Genomic DNA, 16,920 nt, shown 5'->3' with positions numbered 1-16,920 from the left:
ATTATTATTATTATTATTATTATTATTATTGTACCAACCGTGTGTCACACGATCGTATATAGTTTATTTTGTGCTTGTATCTTCGCTCTCCCCTCGCACTTAAAAGAACCTGAATAAACATGTTTTTTTTTTTTTTTAATGGTAGCGGTGTTGATTTTGAACATGAAAATTCTTGTCGCTTTGAACTTTTGTATATAAAGGAGTGTTCTATAATAAACTCACTCAGTTGCTTTCAACCTGTCTTTGAGTCACAACCTTCCCTACGGCTTGTCACATTGGTGACCCTGGCGCGACTCACTCCTCCCAATGCCTCACCCCCCCGCCTCTCACCGTTACTATGACGCCGTCAACGCATACCTTCTGCAGCAGTACTCGCCGTCGCCAGCCGCCCGTATAGCAACACATTTTCAGCTCTCTCAACAACCGTTGGGGGACTAAAGAGCTTCGCTCACCTTCGGGAAAATGACCAGTATTACTCGCCTGCAACCTGCCGCGGACGGCTCTCCTCGTGATGTGAACCTACTTCATGCCCTTTGGGTAAGCCGTCATGCAAACCTGTACGTGCTGCCATACCCGATGTCGATAGTTTACCCATAAAGGACTTGATGACCAAAGCTGACGCCCTTATGGACAGCCACTTCATGACCTTCAAAACCTCCATCAACGCCTATACTCGTGACAGAGAGGACACCTATTCAACTTCAACTGAAGCTGACGTGAATGCCGTAGGACACACATGCCTATGAATGCCGTAGGATACACACGCCTGTGAATGCCGCAGGACACACTCACCTACCCCGTGACAAGCCGGAGCGGCAACAAAGCCACCCATCATCCACCACTCTCTCGCGCCCCAACCAACGACTTCTACAGCCACTCAGTGCCGCTAATCGTCGCAGTTTTTACTACTACCTCTCCAGATTCAGGGCACCTATTTAACATGTTCATTATGTCATTTGTAGAGGGGGGAGCCATGTACCCACCGTGTGTCACACGGTCGTACATAGTTCATTTTGTGCTTGTATCTTTGCTCTCACCTCGCACTTAAAAGAACCTGAAAACACATGATTGTTTTTTTTTCAATGGTAACAGTGTTGATTTTGAACATGAAAATTCTTGTTGCCCTGAACTTTTTTGTATATAAAGGAGAGTGTTCTATAATAAACTCACTCAGTTCCTTTCAACCTGTCTTTGAGTCACAACCTTCCCTACTGCCTGTCATATTATTATTATTAGCTAAGCTACAACTCTAGTTGGAAAGGCAGGATGCTATAAGCCCAAGGACTCCAGTAGGAAAGAAATAGGCCCTCTAGGAAAGGAAATAACTAAACTACAAGAGAAATAATTAGTATTTAATATAAACTATTTTAAGAACAGTAACAACATTAAAAGAGACTTGTGTCAGCCTGTTCAATATAAAAACATTTGCTGTGAGTTTGAACTTTTGGAGTTCCACAGATTCAACTACCCCATTAGAAAAATCGTTTCACAACTTTGGTCACAAAAACTGTAAGTAACGCTATTACCTTCATGTGATGTAAATTACTAGGAATAAAATTGTAATTAGACATCAAGGAAATTACTGTCTCTAGTCCATCATATTGTCAATCTTACGCAATTATGTGTTTTTCGATCAAAGGAGAAAACAAAAGAAGTACTAGGATCTTGCTAAAGCCAGTGGTTGACAATCTTGTCAGCACTTTCTATTGCTCCAGGAACATTTAAAAGTGAATGAAATACATGCATTCATTTTCAGTATTTCCCGCAGAGAGAGAGAGAGAGAGAGAGAGAGTGAGAGAGAGAGAGAGAGAGAGAGAGAGAGAGAGAGAGAGAGAGAGAGAGAGAGAGAGAGAGCATTATACTGTGCTTGTTCGTTGGTCTGAAGTATAAAGCTGGCCATATGCCAGCACTTTCTTTTGCTCCAGGAACATTTAGAAGTGAATGAAATACATGCATTTATCATCGGTATTTCCCGCATCGAGAGAGAGAGAGAGAGAGAGAGAGAGAGAGAGAGAGAGAGAGAGAGAGAGAAAGGTGCTTGACCACGAGAGAGGAAAGCGAGGCTTCATTTAAGAACACAAACCGGCTTCTTGACCTTCCTTGCAAATAGGAAAATACAAATGGGAGAATTCTTTCAGCGTTAGAGTAAAAAATATTATTATTATTATTATTATTATTATTTGGAGGACGTCCTAAACGAGGTTTAGTGGGAATTGTTGGTTGCATTATTGGCTGACTGATGGTAGAATCAGCAAGACCATTTATTGTTGGCCTTACTACTCCTGTTACTGGAAGAAGAGCGACAGGAACAAACTTTGAATTAACAGTATTGGTGGTATTGGTATTGTTTGTAAAAGTTACTGCATCTATTGACACAAGTGTAACAACTGGGGTAGTCATCTGGACAGTTCCAGCAACTCCTTCAACAGGAGTAACAGTAGATATGTTTTCTGTTGATGTGTAAGCAAGCCTTTGTGGGAACAGCTAAACATGGAGTTGTTTTAGTGTATGCCTATCTTGAATGCTTGGTGGTAAAGGGGTTGGTAAGCGTGCAATACCCCTGTTTAGTAAAGTGCTTGGCAGACTAGGGATATTTATGGCCATGTGAGAAGAAACTATGTTAAGACTTGTGGTACATGTTGTATTAGGAGTCTTAGTAGAAATTGTAACACTTGTAACCCAATTCATTTCTGAAACCACCACTTCCTTAACGGAACAATCAGCTTTCTCGGCTACTTCTATACAGATTGATTCTGTTGTATCTTGATCTCTTCCTGAGACTGGATGAACTTGAGAATGGCTAAGCAGATGAGCAGGTTGCTGTTCCGACAGAGATTGTTTGGAAGTCTTTTGGACTTTTGGAGCCGTTGCTTCTGGGTCTGTGGCTGTTGCAGTGCGCAAACTATTTGGTCTTGCCCTCTTCCGCGTTTGAGGCACAGCCGAAACTGTATACATTAGCCGAAGAGGAGCATCCTCTGTCTACTTATACATATATAATACATCCAAAAGCGTTAGCTCACCTACTTAGCAGTCTCCACTGTGCGTGATATCAACCTGAAAAAGAAAAAAAAAATAGAAGTTTTAGAAACAATGAGCAAGATCTATGTATTCTCCAACATTTATGTACTTTTTATTTTTTTTTTCAATGAAGTCCATTTTATTACAACTTTTATTAAAACTCCTTACCTTGTGTGTCTGTGAAGTCAAACTATACTTGAGTCTAATGAACTCTTCTAAGTGTGAAATTTCCACAGCTGCTGGGCACTTCAGGTAAAGCCGTTTGGATAACCTAAAGAAGAAAAAATGTTACATTATTTCCCCATCCTTAAACACAATACTAGAAAACATACATATGTCCTCTACAATTATAAATTCAATCACTATAAAGGAAAAAGAAAAAAAAATCACCTTTGCTGGCATTTTTTCTTCCTCTTTTTCCACGTCCTTCTTTACATCTTCATTATTTACTCCCAATCCTTCTTTGTCATCCTCCCCAACTTTCCCTTCTCCTGCTGACCATTATTTTCAGCGGTTTCAGACCATGAAGATGAAAATAAGATGATTTTGTTGAGGCTGAGGGAAGGTACTCCAGTGAGAGAGAAATTTTATCATCAACATGGAAGAAGTGACGCTGCTCTCTGAGATTGCTCGGTTTTATCTCCACTTAAAGAAACAGAATGCGATTTTAAATGAGAACACAGTTCCTCCATAAATATTCTCAAACACATTTCAACAACTAAGCGTTGAAAAAATATGCACCAACTTTACATAACCATGGATTAAAATTCAAAACTTGTCCTTATATATGAAAATCTATAGTTTGAATAAAGCAACCACATAAGAAAGTAATGTCAAGGACACTAATATAATTGTGGATTCAAAAGCATGAAAAAAGCCAATTAATTTAAATGTATCAGCAGTGTTATCTTATGTATTCTGTATAGTTAAACATGTTTTGTGTCAAACTGGCCATTAATCAATTTCAACTGCCTTTATTGATTACTGCAAAAAAAAAAAATATAACTTCCAGTTAAAATCCCTAAAAATCAAAATGTGATCTGAACAATTCTTATTTTCTTACCTGCTTCTGGGTGTTCCTTGTAGAATGATAAGCGCCGTTTCATCTCCGAATGGAACAGGTCTGGCACCAGCTTAAAAACTACATCCTGTAGTGTTCTATCCTCCTGCAATGACATGAGTGGCTTCGTCTTGTGTACCTACATAAGATATTACTGAATTAAAAAGAAAATCCTACAAAAATATTACTGAATCAAAAAAATTTTGTACAAAATGATTATTGTACAAAATTATACATAATTAATACTGTACATATGTACTTGTTTTTAGTTTCATTGAAATAAAATAAACGCAAGCATACCTCGTTATAACTAACCTGCACGTCACATATGGGCCAGAATGACAAAGCTTCCAAGTATCTAACGATGCAAGTCTTTCAGAATGTGAGAAGACATTCAATGATTGTAGTGACATCAACGAAATAACCGAAATAACCGGAGCAGAGAACGCACACCAAGTGCACGTTCAAGTTAGTCAGCATGACCCTTCTCAAGGGAGCCATCTGAGCTGTCCCCACACAACGAGTATCTGGACAGACTGCTCTCCGTTAATTCCTAGATGTGGCCAAGGTGGCCTAACCACACACTCTCTGAAGAAATGCAACCCTTGTATTCCTGAAGGTCACCCATATGTGTAAAACACCTGGAAAGATAGAAAGAAATGCTTACTATTATTTCGGTAGTTATGAATAAATTATAAACGTTTAACAGTAATGCACATAAATCGCCACTTGAAATGCTACAGGGAAAAAAAATTCTACTAAGGTAATAAGATCATTATCAATCTTGGTTGATGGTAAAATACACTTATTTCAAGTCCCTTTGCCCCTTTCCCTTGTAATATAAGCCCTTTGTCCCCTTACCTTGTAATATAGTCCCTTTGCCCCCTTCCCTTGTAATATAGTCCCTTTGCCTCCTTTCCCTTGTAATATAGTAGTCCCTTTGCCCCATTCCCCTTGTGATATAGTCCCTTTGCCTCCTTTCCCGTGTAATATAGCCTCTCTGCCTCCTTTCCTTTGTAATATAGTCCCTTTTCCTTGTACTATAGTCCCTCTTCCCCCCTTTCCCTTGTAATATAGCCTCTGCCCGGCCAGTAGCTGTTAGCATAATAATGAATTTCAAGTGGATATATATTCCCAAGATAGAATTTGGTATTAAATGCCATTCGTGGGTGATATTTACATTGATTGAAATCAGAAGTGTTAGTGATATATATTCATCATAAAATAACCACGTGTTGCATACTCACTATTCAGCTATCATGGTGGAGATGGGTTTACTTCAAGTCTATGAATAGATTCCTGAATTCGGCAGGAATATGTACGGGGACTTATCATAAACTTATATCTCTCTTGATAGCTCAGTTGGTAGAGTCCTCGCAGGCATGGTTTCCAGCCGACTAGGTAGGGGTTCGAATCTCTACCCGGCCAGAAGTTGTTACCATAAAAATGAATTCCTAGTGGATATATATTCCCAAGATAGAATTTGGTATTAAATGCCATTCGTGGGTGATATTTACATATATATATATATATTATATATATATATATATATATATATATATATATATATATATATATATATATATACACACACACACACACACACATATATATATATATATATATATATATATATATACATACATATATATTCATATAGGCCTACATATAAATACACACACACATATATATGTGTATATATATACGTATATGTATATATATATATATATATATATATATATATATATATATATATATATATATATATATATATATATAATCACAGAGAGATCACCCTTCAAACTCGTCGCCGGTCTACTCAGTCAACATTAGTTGATTGAGACGAGTATGGGTCGTCCCCGGGGTAGGGACATTTCAGTGCCGCCAGCTCAGCGCCGCCGATTCAGCACCACCAGTTCAGCACCAGCCTTTTCAGCCCAAGACGTTTCAGCGCGGTGGAAGTGTGGAGTTTGTGTGTGTTTATAAACAAAAAAAAAAAGGTTTGAACAAATATTTATTGATAAAAAGTATTTATACTACTGTGTTATTATAAACAATAGAAAAGGTTTTGAACAAATATTTATTGATAATAAGTATTTATCCTACTGAATAGTTAAAATAGTCCAAAAAAAGTTCAAAATACAAATATAGTAAACCTAGTTTAGTAAGTTATGCGCAATAGCTTGTAAATATTCAACCTCATTTCTGTTACCATAATCCGATTTTATATTCTTTCGTCTGCCTTTAGGTATTTCAATAGCTTTTGTGGAGGCTCATGTCCTGCTTCAAGTTTCTCTAAATATTCATCACGTCCTTTTTATACCCGTTTCAGCACATCTAAAAAATTCCAAATTGTTGGGTGTAACATTCCTAATTCTGTATGCAGCTTTCTGTTAGCTGCTTCTGCGTGGTTATTTGTCCTATCTTCTCCTTGAAGTGTTCGTTCAAACATGTTGCAAATATCTGTCGGAATTAACGGTGCTCTTCTTCCAATTCCTCTCCTGTTTGGACGACCGATGTAGTTATCTTCAAACCAATTCAAAAGAGGAACTAGCTACTCATGTAGGCGCGATGCTAGAGCTTGCACATGACGTGTGAAGAGAGAGAGAGAGAGAGAGAGAGAGAGAGAGAGAGAGAGAGAGAGAGAGAGATTGTAATTGAACAACGGAATCACTGAGATCAATAAATAGGGGTTTGGTACTGAAATTATTCAAACTACTGTGTGAAGACAGAGAGAGAGAGTTAAAATTTCTTTTGGCGCTGAGATGGCTGTCGCTAATTTTTTTTGGCGCTGAAATGACCAGGCGCTGAAGTGGCGGCGCTGAATTGGCGTCCCTGAATAGTACCTAACCCGTCGTCCCAAGGCTGTTTCTCGGCCATCGGCTAACACACTCGAACTAACGGGCTGGGGACGACCCATGGCCACCTAGAGATTCAGGCCTCTTGGATCACTCAGATTTCTTAATCCCCGTCATCACAAAGAGGCCATGTCTTCGTGGCTATCGGTCTTTGGGTCAGTTTAGGTCGTGCTATGGTGAGGAATGGTGCTACACTACACTGTGATTTTTCGTAATAATTGTGAAAAACAACAATGGTGAATAAGTGTAGTGTGCCAAGGTGTCGTGGGAACTATAAAAATACTGAAAAGAAGCATTCTTTTACATTTCCACGAGATGAAGAGCTTCGGCGGAGGTGGGTCCTTGCCACCAAAAGAGAAGGGTTCATACCATCCTCACACAGCAGGGTAAGTTATTTACGATTGCTATACAATGTGTGTGTATATATATATATATATATATATATATATATATAATATATATATATATATATATATATATATATATATATATATATTATCGGGTGTGTGTGTGTGTGTGTATGTACGTACATACATACCTATGAGTGACTGAATGTTGATACTAGCATCTATTTATTAACTTAGTAATAATTAATTTTCGTACAGTGGGTTTTTAGCCACATTAGTTTTCATTGTTGTATTAAAAAAGAAACTTACAGAATAACCGAATGTATATACATAGCGAAAACAATGTTAACGCGTTACTTTTGATCTATTTAACTGGACTTCAAGTTGTTTAAACCGTAATCACTTTAGGCAGAGTCGTTAATGCCGAGAGTTATTTGAGTCGTTATCCCTATTCATTCTTTAAATAAATTACGGTCTACATTAATATCACATCTCAGGTTCTCAATATTGCAGCCTTAACGACGTAGGGCAGTGTTTCCCAACCTTTTTTAAATGATTACCCCAAATATTTTATTTCCAACTGATCAATTACCGCATTGAACATATACCCGGTAACATCGGATGTTTTTTTGCAGCCACCTGATCAACTGTATTGATCATGTATCCCGCTATTGGCTGCTTATAGTTAAGGATCCAAAACAAATGCAAACTTTTCTATTTTAATGGATATCAAAATGAACCATCATCAGTGCAGAATATTCAATGTAACAATATTAATAGATATTATTTAGTAATCAGTTTGTTTGCTCTGGTTTTTCTGTGTGAGGGTTGAGCTTGTTTTGCCTGTGCAATTTTCTCTATTCTGGGCTTGGTTACCCCAAATTACCCCAGGGTTGGGAAACACTGACGTAGGGCCAAAAGAGTTGCTGCCTAAATTATTCTCCGCCAAATCGACCTGCTCCCATTTAACTGGATCTTGTTTATCGAAGACTTCTAATTTTTCTAAAAACAATCATAATGTTACGTCATATCGGTGAAGAAAACACAGACTATTGCATTAAAAATAAACGGGAACTATATCGATAATGCTTGTTTCGTTTACTGAAAGTTCAAAGTTTGTGTGATATTTGTGTGTGTGTGTTTCAAAATCTTTTGCTGAGCTTGTTTTTACAGTTATGAAAGAGACATTAAACTTTTTTTTTTTTTTTTTTGAGCGCGAATAATGTAACTGGACATTTGTTGAAATACTATGTATTTCTTTGTAGGTGTGTGAGATGCATTTCCAGTCCGGGGACATCATTTGGGAAATTTCCCATTTTGATGAAAAGACTGGGAAGAAAGTTACTGCAAGAATTAACAAACCTCGTTTACGTTCTGGTGCCGTACCATCGGTCTTACCGAATTGCCCTTCGTATCTTTCCTCTGCTTCCCACGTAAGAGAAACATTGCATGCTATAATAAGGAAGGTTATAGTAGGTTTAGAAACATCGATTTTACTATCCTTGTAGTCATAACAGACAATAATGCTATCAGTAGTAAAGCGATGTGATTTTTTGCTAATCCACATTATTAGCCATAGCATACCGACACCCTCTCCATATAAGTCGACCAATTTATATGTTTGATTCAGTCCATATTCTTAAATGCCTCAGAAATAATTGGTTTGGACAAAAAGATAGTAATGAGAAAACAAAGAGATTTCCAAAATTTTCTTTTACTGGCCATTATTATGAAAATGATATTGAAATATACGCTCCATTAATTATCTTGCAAAAGCTGTACTCGTTAGATGCAGAATCCCTTTTGCAACATTCGTATGATTTAACACTAAAAGCTTTATGGCCGTCTAATCTTGAAAAGCAAATCGTTAATCTGGTTCTGAAGATTTTCAATGATTATATTATTGAAGCACTTTTATCATTTGGAAAGGAAAACTTCTTGCCATTTTTCCGCTGAAGTAGCTCATTATATTAAAGTAGTTCATACTTGGTGGACAATAATGAACGTAAAGTCAAAGTTCAAGGGTAAAAGACTAAATGATCCGTATGCTACACCACTAACTAGTGAACGTGGAGATAGCAATTATGAATAATTTTTTATTAATTTTTGCCGAAGAGAAAATTATTTTTTTAACAAAACAGAATGTAAAAAAAGAAAATTGGAAACATTAACAAATTAATTTACATAAATCTAGTTATTTGTCCTTTTATTTATATTTATCACTACCATAATGAGTATTATTATCATCATTATCATGATCACTACTATAATTTCTAGTATGAATTATTAGTATATTTCAATAAACATTTACATGGAATCTAGCTGTATCCTTCCCGAGTGTTTTACTTTTAGAATAATTTTGGATTTTCCGTTGTGCATTTTGTTTTGGGGCTGGTAATTACGTTGCCACTAAGGCAATATACATTCTTGGATTCCTAATTTTTGCTTTGATGGCTAGGATTATTTTTGCAACTGAAAATTACACTTGTTACGTTTTTATGTGTTGAAGGTAACACACACACGTGTGTATATATAATATATATATATATATATATATATATATATATATATATATATATATATATATATATATATGCATAATAACTTACATACATACATATACATATAAATCTATTTATATTTTGTGTGTATTCAGTATGTATATCTATATACGTACACACAAATGTATACAGTATATATATATATATATATATATATATATATATATATATATATATATATATATATATATATATATATATATATATATATATATATCTGTGGATATCTATCTAAATCTTGAGCCGTCATTTTGATGGGTCTCCAGCACTGTATGTATATATATATATATATATATATATATATATATATATATATATATATATATATATATATATATATATATATATATATACATACATACATACATACATACATACAGTGGAACCTCTACATACGATTGTCCCAACATACCAATTTTCCAACATCCGAAGTAAAATTCGACCAAATTTCTGCCTTGACGCCCGAAGTCTTGCTCCAACATACAACGTAAATCATACGCGTACGCGTGGAATTTTCTCGAAAGCGTCGATCGTAGTTTTTTGTTGACGCCACTAAACGGCAGCACATCGGAGGGACGCCAATCGAGCGTCACCTTGATCAGTCCTCTCATCTCGTGTGCATCGTGTAGTTGTTCTCTATTCGCTCAGTTATTAACAGTGCTTTTTGTCGTCCTTTTTCACGTTTTGTTTTTGTGTTTTTAGGCTGAGGAATGAATTAAACAAATTACAGTGTATTCTTTTGGGAATATTTGCTCCAACATACGATCGTTTTAACATACGAAGCGGTTTCTGGAACGAATTAAGATCGTATGTAGAGGTACCACTGTATATATATATATATATATATATATATATATATATATATATATATATATATATATATATATATATATATATATAATCGTATCACTTGTGAATGAAATCTCTACATTAAGAATATTGAAGTGGACAGAAATCATAATCGACAGAAGGAGAGAGTAATAGTATTTGCAATTGAATAATTAAAGAAAAATAATCAAGCAAAATATTGTTTTGTGTTTGCTCGTAATAATGATATTAATAATATTGGACTTGTGAAATATATATGTATAATTGATATGCATGGAGCACCTCAATTGTTTGTTATAGGTGGAATAAATAATTGTAATGAAGCATTTAATTAATTGAACTGGGCCCCCAAAATTTCAACGTTGATGACCACTGTTATTGTGACGATATGCAACTCTAGTTGGAAAGGCAGGATACTATAAGCCCAAGGACTCCAATAGGAAAGAAATAGCCCGGTTAGGAAAGGAAATAAATAAACAACGAAAGAAGTAATTGATAATTAAATTAAACCATTTTAAGAACGGTAACAACATTAAAAGAGATTCTCATATATATAAACTTAACAAAGAGAAGTATGTCAACCTGTTCAACATAAAAACATTTGCTGCTAGTTTGTACTTTTGAAGTTCCACTGATTTAACTACCCGATTAGGATCATTCCACAACTTGGTCACAGAAACTATAAGTAACGCTATTACTTTAATGCAATGTAAATTACGAGGAATAAACTTGTAATTAATCATTAAGGAAATTACTGTCTCCAGTCCATCATGTCGTCAATCTTACGGAATTACGTGTTTTTCGGTCTATGTCATAAACAAAAAAAGTGCTAGGATCTTGCTTAAGCCAGGGACTGACAATCTTGTCAACACTTTCTATTGCTTCAGGAACATTTAAAAGTGATTGAAATACATGCATTCATTTTCAGTATTTCCCTCAGAGAGAGAGAGAGAGAGAGAGAGAGAGAGAGAGAGAGAGAGAGCATTATACTGTGCTTGTTCGTTGGTCTGAAGTATAAAGCTGGCCATATGCCAGCACTTTCTATAGCTCCAGGAACATTTAGAAGTGAATGAAATACATGCATTTATCATCGGTATTTCCCGCATCGAGAGAGAGAGAGAGAGAGAGAGAGAGAGAGAGAGAGAGAGAGAGAGAGAGAGAGAGAGAGAGAAGGGTGCTTGACCACGAGAGAGGAAAGCGAGGCTTCATTTAAGAACACAAACCGGCTTCTTGACCTTCGTTGCAAATAGGAAAAAATAAATGGGAGGATTCTTTCAGCGGTGAGGTAAAAATTATAATTATTATTATTATTATTATTATTATTATTATTATTATTGTTATTTTTGTTATTATTATTATTATTATTATTATTATTATTATTATTATCATTACTAGCCAGTAGCCAAGCTACAACCCTATTTGGAAAAGCAGGAAGCTATTAAGTCCAAGGGGTCCAAGAGGGAAAAATAGCCTAGTGAGTAAAAGAAATAAGTAAACTATAATAAAAGTAATAAACAATTAGAATAAGATATGTTAAGAACAGCAACAACATTAGATAGATCTTTTAAATTGTAAACTTTAAAAACTTGGTCTAACCAGAATGAAAATTGAGAAAAATTCTGGAAGCTATTGAAAATAAAAGGCAACAGCGCACGCAACGTTTTTGCGCTGTTAAAAGTATTCTTGCCTGCTTTGACCCGCTTGAAGAGCATGCCAAATATGGCCTGCCTCGCAGCAGCCTCTCTCATGAGTGCACCTGTCCTCAGAGCGTGACGTCATAGGAGTCGCTCTCCCGCCATATTGGCCTGTAGCTACTGTAAACAACTGAGTATCTCCCTAGTGTTCTCTGGACAAACAACTGTTTTACACAATATTCGGATAGTTACTGTTGTTTTTATTGAAATTTGTTCGAAGTTTAATGTACACTGAACTTGAATATACAGTATATACAGTATATTTGCTGTTTTAATGTCTTCGCTATGCCGTGGCGTTGTGTAGCTGCAAACTGTAGCAACACACCGGTTGTTGGAGTGTCCCTCCATTGTTGGCCGAAAGCCAGCAAACAACAATGTGATGAGTGGAAGAGTTTCGTGCGTACAAAAAGGAAGAACTGGGTGCCATCAAGTGAATCAAAATTATGCTCTGTGCATTTTGAGGACGGTGCTTTTGCAAATTTAATGCAATTTAGACTAGGTCAGACTAAACGCCTAATACTCCGACCAGATGCAGTTCCGACCAAACACTGTCAGGCAGGGCCATTGCCAAGTAAAAAGCTAGCTATACAGCCGAGGCCTACCACTGTACTTACTGGTACTTCGGTCAATGTCAGTACATTGTCTTTGAGTGTAACCACTGTTCAAGCCAGCACAGTCCCCATTTCCACCACGTCAACAGCTGCATGCTGCCCGAAAATGTCATCAAACACAGTAACATGCTTATCAACATTAAGTACATTAACATTGACCACAAGCACAACAACAAGCAGTATGAGAAATGCACATAGAAAACTGGAAATACGCAGGGTGAGTCTATTAAAGAACATTATTGGTTACAACCCAACTAAATCGCGCGCGTGAGAGAGAGAGAGAGAGAGAGAGATGTATTAATCTTTAATAAGTTTCAATATATCCCAGAATTAGACACGTATTAAAGGTTTAAAGGCTGCTCATGAATGTCAGAGGCAAGGAACAGTGACATTGCCATTTTGAGCAGAACAATGCCCTAGAGACTGACCATATTACGTATGATCAGCACCCAAGCCCCTCTCCATCCAAGCTAGGACCAAGGAGGCTGGCTGCTGATGACTCAGGAGATAGACCTATAAGCTCCCCCAAAACCCCCTATCCTTAGGTCACAAGGTTTGAGGTTGCAGAAACCAGAGGAACTTAACGAGTTTGAGTGGGACTCCAACCCCAGTCTGACAATCCCCACGCTGGGACGCAATTACCAGATCACCACAACCAGTTTGAGATGAAGTGTTCGTCTTTATTATATATTATATAAAAGTGTTTACATCTCGCGTACACCACCACAGCACTTGCCCATTTAGATACAAACACTGTATATATATATATATATATATATATATATATATATATATATATATATATATATATATATATATATGTGTGTGTGTAGTAATACCATGTATACAGGAATTTGGGACTCCTATAAGTTATGTTGTGTTATCACATAATAGACTAGATTTACATTGTGCGTGTAAAATTTATTTCACAAAACCAGGCATCAATGTGAAATTATTACAGATGTTAGCTTTTCATGAAATATCGCCCAGCCTCCATATGCCATTCACGACTGGTGACGCAGGCCTCTCTTGACTCTTCCACTTCTACAAACATGTCTAGACGGGAATCTCCTGAAGACATGAATCAAACTGATAAGGATTGACACCCAGACATTCCATATCAGTTTCGATGGCATCATCAATTTCGACTTCAAACTCCTCTGACGAGCCAGAACTAGACGGGCTTCTTGAACCTGCTGTAGCCATGTTTGTTTTGATCTGGCATGACTCCTTTGACGTCATGAGGCTACGGTGGTTCACATGGCAGTAGTTTGGCCAGGACACCAGCCACCCATTGACATATTACTGCTAGAGTGTTATTGGGACCTTTCACTGGCCAGACAGTACTACAATGGATCCCTCCCTGGTTATGGCTCATTTTTCTTAGCCTGAACAGCCACCGTATAGTCTGGCTTATTCTTTCCACATTCTTCGGACAACACCAGGAATACCAAACAATTTTCTTTGCACAAGGGATTAACTACTGCAATGTAATTGTGCAGTGGCTACTTTCTTCTTGGTAAGGGTAGAAGAGACTTTAGCTATGCTAAGCAGCTCTTCTAGGAGAAGGACAATCCAAAATCAAACCATTGTTCTCTAGTCTAGGGTAGTGCCATAGCCTCTGTACCATGTCCTTCCACTGTGTTGGATTAGAGTTCTCTTGCTTAAGGGTACACTCGGGCATGCTGTTCTCTCTTATTTCTCCTCCTCTTGTTTATTTTGAAGGTTTTATAGTTTACATATAAAAGATCTAATTTAAGGTTGTTACTGTTCTTAAAATATTTTATTTTTATTACTTATTACTTCTCCCGTAGCGTATTTATTCATTATTTCCTTTCCTCACTGGGCTATTTTTCCCTGTTGGAGCCATTGGGCTTATAGCATCGCGCTTTTTCAACTAGGGTTATAGCTTGGCTTGTAATAATAATAATGATAATAAAAGCTTGAGTGAATTACCTTATATGGGCCCACTGCGTGAAGATATGGGAGGAGCGCGCACCGAAAATCTCAGGTATTCATTTCTGGAGAGGACCCATCTTATTATACACTAACATGAAATTATTCTAGTTAAACTTTAAAAATACACAGAGGAAGAGAAATATGATAGCATAGTGTGCTCAATTGTACCCTCAAGCAAGAGAACTCTAATTTTTTTATGAATTTTTGTATTGTTTTGGGGTGGGGAATACATTCTATAATACTATAATACAATTCTTAAAATGTGTTATTTTAACTGTTCATTAATTCCCTTGTAGTTTATTTATTTCCTTGTTTCCTTTCATCATTTGGCTATTTTTCACTGTTGGAGCCCATGGGTTGTAGCTTAGCAAGTGATAATTATAAGAGTGGTTTATTTTTAAAGTACCTAAGTGTATTGAAGAGCTTGATTATTATATTTTTTTTTCTTTATTCTAAGATACAATCCTAGTTTGAAAAGCGGGATACTATTAGCCTAAGTGCTCCGATAGGGAAAAAATAACCCTGCAGTGAGGAAAGAAAATAAATAAATTAAATGAGAAGTAATGAATCATTGCAACTAATTATCTGCCCAATTTCTTTTATATATATATATATATATATATATATATATATATATATATATATATATATATATATATATATATATATATCATATATATATACATATACATATATATATATATATATATATATATATATATATATATATATATATATATATATAATATATAGTTGTCATGATCCTCCTTAAGAGCCAAGTAGGATGCCCAATCTTCATTGCTGGTATGCAGGCATCAGGGACAATCCTTTCTCTTTAAGTCATCGTGTGTGCTGAGGGGGTGGGGATGGTGACGTAGGTGGGGTGGGGGTTTGGACCTACCCACTTCTTCATGACTGGAATATGTAGGACCGTGCTTAATATTTTGTTTACTCCTGTGGTCGGTGTCTCTCATACGTCAGAGGAAGGCGACCTGCATATATATGACCTCGGTTTCTGAACTCTTTGGTCAAGGCACGATTCTGACGTTGGTTAGCTTTTTGATGAATTTTTGTGAGAGAGAGAGAGGAGAGAGGAGAGAGAGGGAGAGAGGAGAGAGAGAGAGAGAGAGAGAGAGAGAGAGGAGAGAGAGAGAGAGAGAGGGGGGGGGCATTCACCAATACGAAAACGGATATTTTTTATTTGGCGACTTGCTAATAAAATGCCAGTGATAACTCACTTGATTGATTGATGAAATACATCAATGTTTTACCTGTATTTCTTGTTTTTAGAATTCTTCATGCTTACGACATAGCCTTTTGCTGCTGCATTGTACTTACGGAAAGTTATCTTCCATGACTTCCAACCGGTGAAAGCTATGAATAAACCTCTCATAGTTCATTGAACTTCAAAATCATAAATTCTTCCCGTGTTTCTTACCATGCTAATAAAGGAAGGCAAGGTCTTTCGGGCAAGGGATACAAGCAGTTTTAACAGTCATTTCATGTGGTTACAGAGACTCCACATGTATGTCAACGATGTAGAATCACAGATTTGGGATATCTTAACGTGGTGAGAGGGTTTGCGTATCGCCATGATCAGCAAAACTGTAGTAGTCAGGGCTACTCATACTAGGTTAGTTTGCTGCTAGCGATCTGACGAAAATCTCCCACCATCACTAATCCCTACGGGCCAGCGTGGTTATGGAAACTGGCCGAACCCCAGGCATAAATGGAAATAAAAGAGAAAGTTGGGTAGACGTATATATAGCAATTAATAATAATAATAATAATAATTATAATAATAATGTTTATTGGACAAAAAATTATTTACATACAAAGATTTACAAAAAGAAAAAAGACTCAGTCCAAGCCCATGTGGAGCAGAGCTCTTCGGGCAATAATACAACTAAAATACTATCATCAATTAAGTAAAAATAAAAAAATAAAGTAAATATGGATATAGATATACAAAATGTACGCATAC

The 16,920-nt window shown here is 36.4% G+C and overlaps 1 protein-coding gene and 1 long non-coding RNA gene across 6 annotated transcripts in view; one reads left to right on the top strand and one right to left on the bottom strand.

The window, feature by feature from the left end:
* The window catches only part of LOC137620609 (hepatoma-derived growth factor-related protein 2-like), a 369,983-nt gene that overhangs the window by 188,256 nt on the left and 164,807 nt on the right, over window positions 1-16,920 (top strand). The window lies entirely within an intron of this gene.
* Window positions 2,196-3,745, bottom strand: LOC137621134 (uncharacterized). The gene is made up of 3 exons (XR_011040127.1): window positions 3,409-3,745; window positions 3,187-3,289; window positions 2,196-3,054 (listed from the first exon to the last, which is right to left on the bottom strand). It is a non-coding gene; the product is annotated as an uncharacterized lncRNA (long non-coding RNA).

The sequence above is a fragment of the Palaemon carinicauda genome, chromosome 27, assembly GCF_036898095.1.
Source record: "Palaemon carinicauda isolate YSFRI2023 chromosome 27, ASM3689809v2, whole genome shotgun sequence".
Classification (NCBI taxonomy): domain Eukaryota; kingdom Metazoa; phylum Arthropoda; class Malacostraca; order Decapoda; family Palaemonidae; genus Palaemon; species Palaemon carinicauda.
Note: the sequence above shows the minus strand (reverse complement) of the source record. Positions and strands in the feature narration are given on the sequence as shown.